Source organism: Mandrillus leucophaeus, unplaced genomic scaffold, assembly GCF_000951045.1.
Source record: "Mandrillus leucophaeus isolate KB7577 unplaced genomic scaffold, Mleu.le_1.0 Scaffold35, whole genome shotgun sequence".
Taxonomy (NCBI): Eukaryota; Metazoa; Chordata; class Mammalia; order Primates; family Cercopithecidae; genus Mandrillus; species Mandrillus leucophaeus.
In genome coordinates, this window is record NW_012103698.1 from 3,831,030 (window position 1) to 3,838,195 (window position 7,166).

Sequence of the window (7,166 nt, forward strand, 5' to 3'; positions counted from 1 at the left end):
AGGGCTCAGCAACCCCCCCTCTTAGCCTTGGTGGTTAAAGTCTTGGAGTCACATTGGAGGGACCATAGAAATACTGTCTAAAACAGAATAGTTTGGGTAGTGAAAGGGGGAACCTCTAATAGTTATGCTCACATAAAAGTTATATTTTATATAATGGGTCCGTCCTAAGCAAATCCGGACACATGGCCTTTCTAAGTTTTGGGGGTGATATCCATTGGACTCCACTCTTGCTGGCCTTCTATCACTCTAGGGGTGGTGTTACACTCCAGGTTAATTTCCACCATTCTCAGCAGCCAAGTGCCCCGGCCTTCCTTCTGGTTCTGCTCCTTGGGGATATTCAGGCACACAGCCCTGCCTACTGGCCTCTGAGAATGGCCTGAAAGCTGAGCAGCCAGCCTTCCTCACCCCTGACCCTCCACCCCAGGCAGAAGCTGTACCCCCTTTCTCTTTATCCCGGCTGCCTTGCTGAGGGCTTAGAGGTGGGTTTCTACAGGGACTGGGGAGCAGTCTTCACTAGGGGTCTAAACTCCAGAGTAAGGGGAGCACGATGCCAGAGTTTGAGTTTGGGGTGTTTCCTTACCATAAAGAGAAGGTGTTGGGCCACAAGAAGGGCCTGCAAGCTCTAAAATCCCATGATTCTCTGATCTGGCCTGTGACGGTTAACACTGAGTGTCAACTTGGTTGGATTGAAGGATGCAATATTGATCCTGGATGTGTCTGTGAGGGTATGGTATTGCCAAAGGAGATTAACATTTGAGTCAGTGGGCTGGGGAAGGCAGACCCACCCTTAATCGGGTGGGCACCATCTAATCAGCTGCTGGCAAATATAAAGCAGGCAGAAAAAAGTGAAGCAGTGAGATGGGCCCAGACTCCCAGCCTGCATCTTTCGCCCATGCTGGATGCTTCCGGCCCTCGAACATCAGACTCCAAGTTCTTCAGTTTTGGGACTCGGATTGGCTCTCCTTGCTCCTCAGCTTGTAGACAGCCTATTGTGGGACCTTGTGATTATGGAAGTTAATACTTAATAAACTCCCTTCTCTCTATATGTGTATACATATATAACACACACATATGTATCTCTCTCCTTATTAGTCCTGTCCTCTAAAAGAACCCTGATGAATATACTACTCTGCGCAGACACTGAGTGAGGGGCCTGACTTAGCCCTGCATCAGGGAGGGTGTTAGATTTAAGATTGTACCAAAATCTGTAACCATCAAAGCAGACCTGATTCAAAAGCAGCAGGCAGAGCCCTCTGCTTAGAAAGGACCATAATTCAAGACAACTCATAATGAGTCATGCTCTTGTGTGGGGAAAAGAAAGAGAGGTCAGACTGTTACTGTGTCTATATAGAAAGAAGTAGACATAGTAACCGTAGTTGAAAGAACTAATAGAACACTCAAAACTCAGTGAGTTAAACAAAAAGAAGAGGGAGACAGTAAGGAGTGTACCACTCCTCAGATGCAACTTACTCTAGCACTCTATACTTCACATTTTTAAAACATTTATAGAAATCAGACTGCTATTTCTGCAGAACAACATCTTACCGGTAAAAAGAACAGCCCACATGAAGGAAAACTGATTTGGTGGAAAGACAACAAACATAAGACGTGGGAAATAGGGAAGGTGATAACCTGGGGAAGAGGTTTTGCTTGTGTTTCACCAGGAGAAAATCAGCTTCCTGTTTACCCACTAGACATTTGAAGTTCTACAATGAACCCACGGAGACGGAAACACTGCAGTCGAGCACAACTGACTCGCAAGATGAACAAAATGGAGTCTCTTATGTCTACTTCTTTCTATATAGACACACTAACATTCTGATCTCTCTTTCTTTTCCCCACACTCTTGCTTGCTGCTTGGCCCTCTCTGCTTGCATTGCCCTTTGTAAGAAGAGTCCACACCTGAACCGGTCCTCAGGGCCTATTTTTCCGAGGTGCCTCACAGCCAATCCTGGGCCGCCTTTGCCTACAGTAAAACACCCATGTTACCTATGCCAAGACTGGGCCATGTCCCTTCCCCTTCAGCAATTTCCATCAGAATAAAGAGAAGAAAAGTAAGGATCCCAGTAGCATATTCTTCTGGGTTGCACAGACACTGGCTTCATCTACACTTCTCTGACTTTTGGTGTAGCCCAACTCTCTTTCTCACCAAGTGGCCTTACTCATTAACTCTGTCAAGTGTCTACCAAAATCGTGCACTTTTTAAATTAAAACCAGTAAAATTCTTCCTCTGCTGTCTTTCCACCAGCCTTTGGGCACTGCTCACTTTCTCCCCCATGCTGTTTTGTATGGATTTTAAGCCAAATGAAGAAAGGGACCTTGTCTTGGTCATCTCTGAATCCCCTACCTTGATAGTCAAATAGGCTTGATAATCAAAATGTAGTTTGCATTGTAACAAGATCTCCAGGCAATTCATTAGGGTTTGAGCAGCACTGTACTAGGCCCTCAGCATAGTGCTCTTCAAGGTTTGGCCGAGCCAGGGAAGTGGGTATGGTTAAAGGCAATGCAGATGGTCAGTGGCAACGCATTGTTTTCTCTTTTGAGACAGAGCCTTGCTCTGTTGCCCAGGTTGGAGTGCAGTGGTACACTCACGGCTCACTGCAGCCTTGACTTCCTGGGATCAAGAGATCCTCCTGTCTTGGCCTCCTAAGTAGCTGGGGCTACAGGCACATGCCGCCATGCCCAGCTAATTTATTTTTTATTTTTTGTAGAGACAGGGTCTCACTATGTCACCCAGGCTGGTCTTGAACTCCTGAGCTCAAGTGATCCTCCTACCTTGGTCTCCCAAAGTGCTGGGATTATAGGCGTGAGCCTCTATGCTCAGCTGTATCAATTGTTTTTCAATATCCAATTTTGTTGCCTCTATTGGCTGTGTGTGTGTGTGTGTGTGTGTGTGAGAGAGAGAGAGAGAGAGAGAGACAGAGTCTTGATCTCTTACCCAGGCTGGAGTGCAGTAGTGCAATCATGGGTCATGGCAGCCTCAACCTCCTAGGCTCAAGCAATCCTCCTGCCTCAGCCTCCCAAGTAGCTGGGACTACAGGAATGCACCACCATGCCTAACTAGTTTATTTTTTATTTTTTGTAGACTGGGTCTTGCTGTGTTATCCAGGCTGGTCTCGAACTCCTGGACTCAAGCAGCCCTCCCATCTCAGCCTCCCAAAGCGCTGGGATTACAAGTGTGAGTCATCACATGCAGCCTCTATTAGCTTTTTAGCTATACCTCTTTGTTTTATTTTTAGTAATTTCTCTAGGGATTATAGTATGCATCTTTAACTTGTTACAGTTTATTTCGGATCTACATTATACCATTTCACAAATAATTTAAGAAACTTACATTTTACTTCCATTTGCCCCTTCCATCTTTTGACTGTTACTATTATCTATTCTACTTCTACACATGTAATAAGTCCCATAATATATCATTATTATTTGTGTTTTTAAAAGCCAATTGTCATTCAAAATAAATTAAAATAGTCTTTTATATTTACCCACATACTTACCATTTGCAATGTTCTTCATTCCTTCTGGTAGATCTGAGCTTCCAACTGCTATCATGCTATCATTTCTCATTAGCCTGAAGAACTCCCTTTAGTATTTCTTTCTTTTCTTTCTTTCTTTATTTTATTTTATTTTATTTTATTTTATTTTATTTTATTTTATTTTATTTATGTTTTGCCTTCTTGTTTGTTGTGATGGAGTCTCCCTATGTTGCCCAAGTTGATCTTGAACTTCTGGGCTCAAGTGATCCTCCTGCCACAGTCTTCCCAGTAGCTGGGACTACAGTTGCACCCAGCTTTTTTAGTATTTCTTGAAGTACATGTCTGTTGAAAATTATTTCCCTTAGCTGTTGTTTATCTAAAAATATCTTTATTTCTGTTTCATTTGTGAAAACTATTTTTCTTGGACAGAGAATTCTGTATTTTCTGGGTTTTCTTTTCATATATGTCATTTTATTGTCTTCTGGTTTGCATTGTTTTTAAAGAGAAGTAAGGCATCATTTTTATCATTGTAATGTTCCTTTTTTCTCTGGCTGCTTTCAAGATTTTCATTTTATCTTTGGTTCAACAACTTGACTATGATGTGTCTAGATGTGTTTTTCTTTGTATTTACCCCACTTGGGGTTTGATGACTTTTTAAAATCTGTAGGTCGGCCGCGTGCGGTGGCTCATGCTTATAATCCCAGCACTTTGGGAGGCCAAGGTGTGCAGATCACTTGAGGTCAGGAGTTCCAGACCAGCCTTGCCAACATGGTGAAACCCTGTCTCTACTAGAGATGCAAAAATTAGCTGGACATGGTGGCGCACACCAGTAGTCCCAGCTACTTGGGAGGCTGAGACAGGAGAATCGCTAGAACGTGGGAGGCAGAGGTTGTAGTGAACTGAGATTGCACCACTGCACTCCAGCCTGGCCGACAGAATGAGACTCCGTCTCAAAAAAAAAAAAAAAAAAAAATTAGTTTAAATCTGTAGGTTGATCCTTTTCATTGCATTTTAATTTTTTTGCTATTATTTCTTCCTGTAGAAAAACAATTGGTGCTATTTGTTCTCTTTCTGAGACTGCAATTACACAAATCTTAGGACACCTGCTGTTATCCCACAGGTCACTGTACTCTGGTCATTAATGTTTTTTCTCTCTTCATATCAGTTTGTATACTTTTGATTGGCTTGTCTTTAAGTTCATTGATCCTTTTTCTGTGGTGTCCAATGTGCTATTAAGCTAGTCCAATGAATTTTTAATATATATATATTTAGTTCTAGAATTTCCATTTGGTTCTTTTTCAGAGTTTACATTTCTTTACTAAAATAACCCTCTCTTCAACCATCACAGCTATGTTTTCCTGTGAACTTTAACTTGTTTATATTAACCGTTTCAAAGCTTTTGTCTGCTAACTCCAATAACTGGATCATGTGTGGATCTGCTTCTCTGTTTTCTCTTGATTATGGATCATATGTTTCTTTTTCTTTAATCTCCTGCTTCTCAAAACTGTATTCCAGAAATTTTGTATAAAAGAACAGTAGAAACGAAAATATATTTTTTTGTTTACTTCCCAGAAATTGCAATTCCTTTCCCCTGTCTGGTGGTTAGGTTGAAGCTGATCATTGGGACTCCTCGGACAGTGGAATTGAGTTAAGGCTGGATTGCAGCTTTAATCAGATTGTGTTCACTTGTAAGTAGCCCAGTCCCAAGCTTCTGCCGCCTTTTCAAGTTGTCAGTAATTGAGCTGGGTGGGTGTACAGATTCAGATCATTTTGATTCGACTTTGAACTCGACTCCAGCAGTGTCCCAGAATCTAAGCAGGATTGTGCCATTACTCTGCTTTCCAGCCCCTTCTCCAGTGCCACTTTTGTGGCAAAGTTCAGGAATGGGGGTGGGTGGAGAACAGAGAATTATCGGCCCAAATGACCTGCTTTTATATTGGGCCTCCTCCAGACTGTCATCTGTCTTGCCAGCCCATACCGCGGTTCAGCTGATTTCTTCTTATCCTTACAAAGCCCCTGCCTATGGCACATTTCTCCATTCACCTGTAGCCAGACTAGGCACATACTCAGGTATGGAAGCTGTGCTGACCTTCTGCTCATCTATAAAGGGCTTATTTCTTCCTGGAATTCAACTCATCAAGGCCATGCATGCGCTGCTCAGTAGAAAAGTACAATTTTTATTTTTGTCTGGGTTTTTCTTGTTGATCGTATTGTAGCAAAGGCTTTTCATATGTTTCTACATCCTAACCAGAAGCAGAGCTCTCCCAGATGTTAGAGGAGCAGGAAGGAGGTCAATTTGTCTGGAGCAGAGTGAGTGAAAACAGGAAGAAGAGACGAAGTTGGAGAGGTAACCAGGAGTCAGTTCATGCTCAATCTCACAGGCCACTGGAAAGATCGGCTTTTACTTTGTGTGAGATGGGAAGTGATGGCTTTTGAGCAGAAGAATGACAGGGTCTTGTATGGGTTTTAACAGGATCACCATGGCTGCTGGGATGAAAATAGTCTGTAAGAGGCAAGGGAAACAATAGAGGGATCAGTTGTTTCAGCAATCCAGGGAAGGGATGGTGGTAGCTTAGACTGGTGTGGCCATGGTGGAGTGGTGAGTCTGAGTACATTTTGAAGGCAGAGACAGCAGGGTTTGTTGACAGGTGATATGTGAAGTATAGGGAAAGAAGAGGATGACTCTAAAGTTGTGGTCTGAACAAGCAGAAGGATGGAGTTTTCTACTGAGATGGAAAGATTGAGGAGAATCAATATCTTAGTCCATTTGTGCTGCTATAATAAAATACCACAGACTGGGTCATTAATGAAGAACAAAAGTTAACTTTCTGACAGTTCTGGAGGCTGGAAAGTCTAAGATCAAGACGCTGGCACTTGGCAAGCGCCTTCTTGCTGCATCATTTTATGGAGGAAGGCGGAGGGGCAAGAGAAAACAAGACTGGGTCAAACTTGCCCTTTATAATGGCACCAAGTCTACCCATGAGGTTGGAACCCCCATGGCCTAATCACCTCTTAAAGGTCCTACCTCATAAGACTGTTACAATGGCACTTGAATTTCATGAGCTTTGGAGCAAACATTCAAACCATAGCAAGTAGGTTTGTGGGAAGTACTCTTTATTCATCCAAGCAGAGATGTTGAGTATGTTGTATGTATGAGTCTGTAGTTCAGGGAAGAGAACTCAGCTAGGCTTATTCATTAGTTTTTCTTGTATGAGAAAGTGAATGGATATGATAAATCCCATTAGTCTGGTTTTACATCGTAATAGCTAACTTTCACTGAGTGCTTACTCTGTGCCAGGAACTGCATTCTGTTCCTACATATGTCAACCCATTCAAACCTCACAACAAATCCAAGAATTACATTCTATTACTATTATCCACAAAACAAAGGTGTTACTAGTTTGCTAGGGCTGCCATTACACAATACCACAGACTAGGTGGATTAAACAACGGAAATTAATTTTCTCCCAGTTCCGGAGGCTGGAACAAGGTCACGGGGTCAACTGGTTTGGTTTCTCCTGAGGCCTCGTTCCGTGGCTTGCAGACGGCCGCCTTCTCACTGTGTCCTCACGTGGCCTTTCCCCTGTGCATGCCCCATGAATGATTTTACTTAATCACTGATGAGATACACTGCAGTTTGTCCCATGATGGCCACCAAACATGTACTGTGTGAAGCCCCTCCCATGA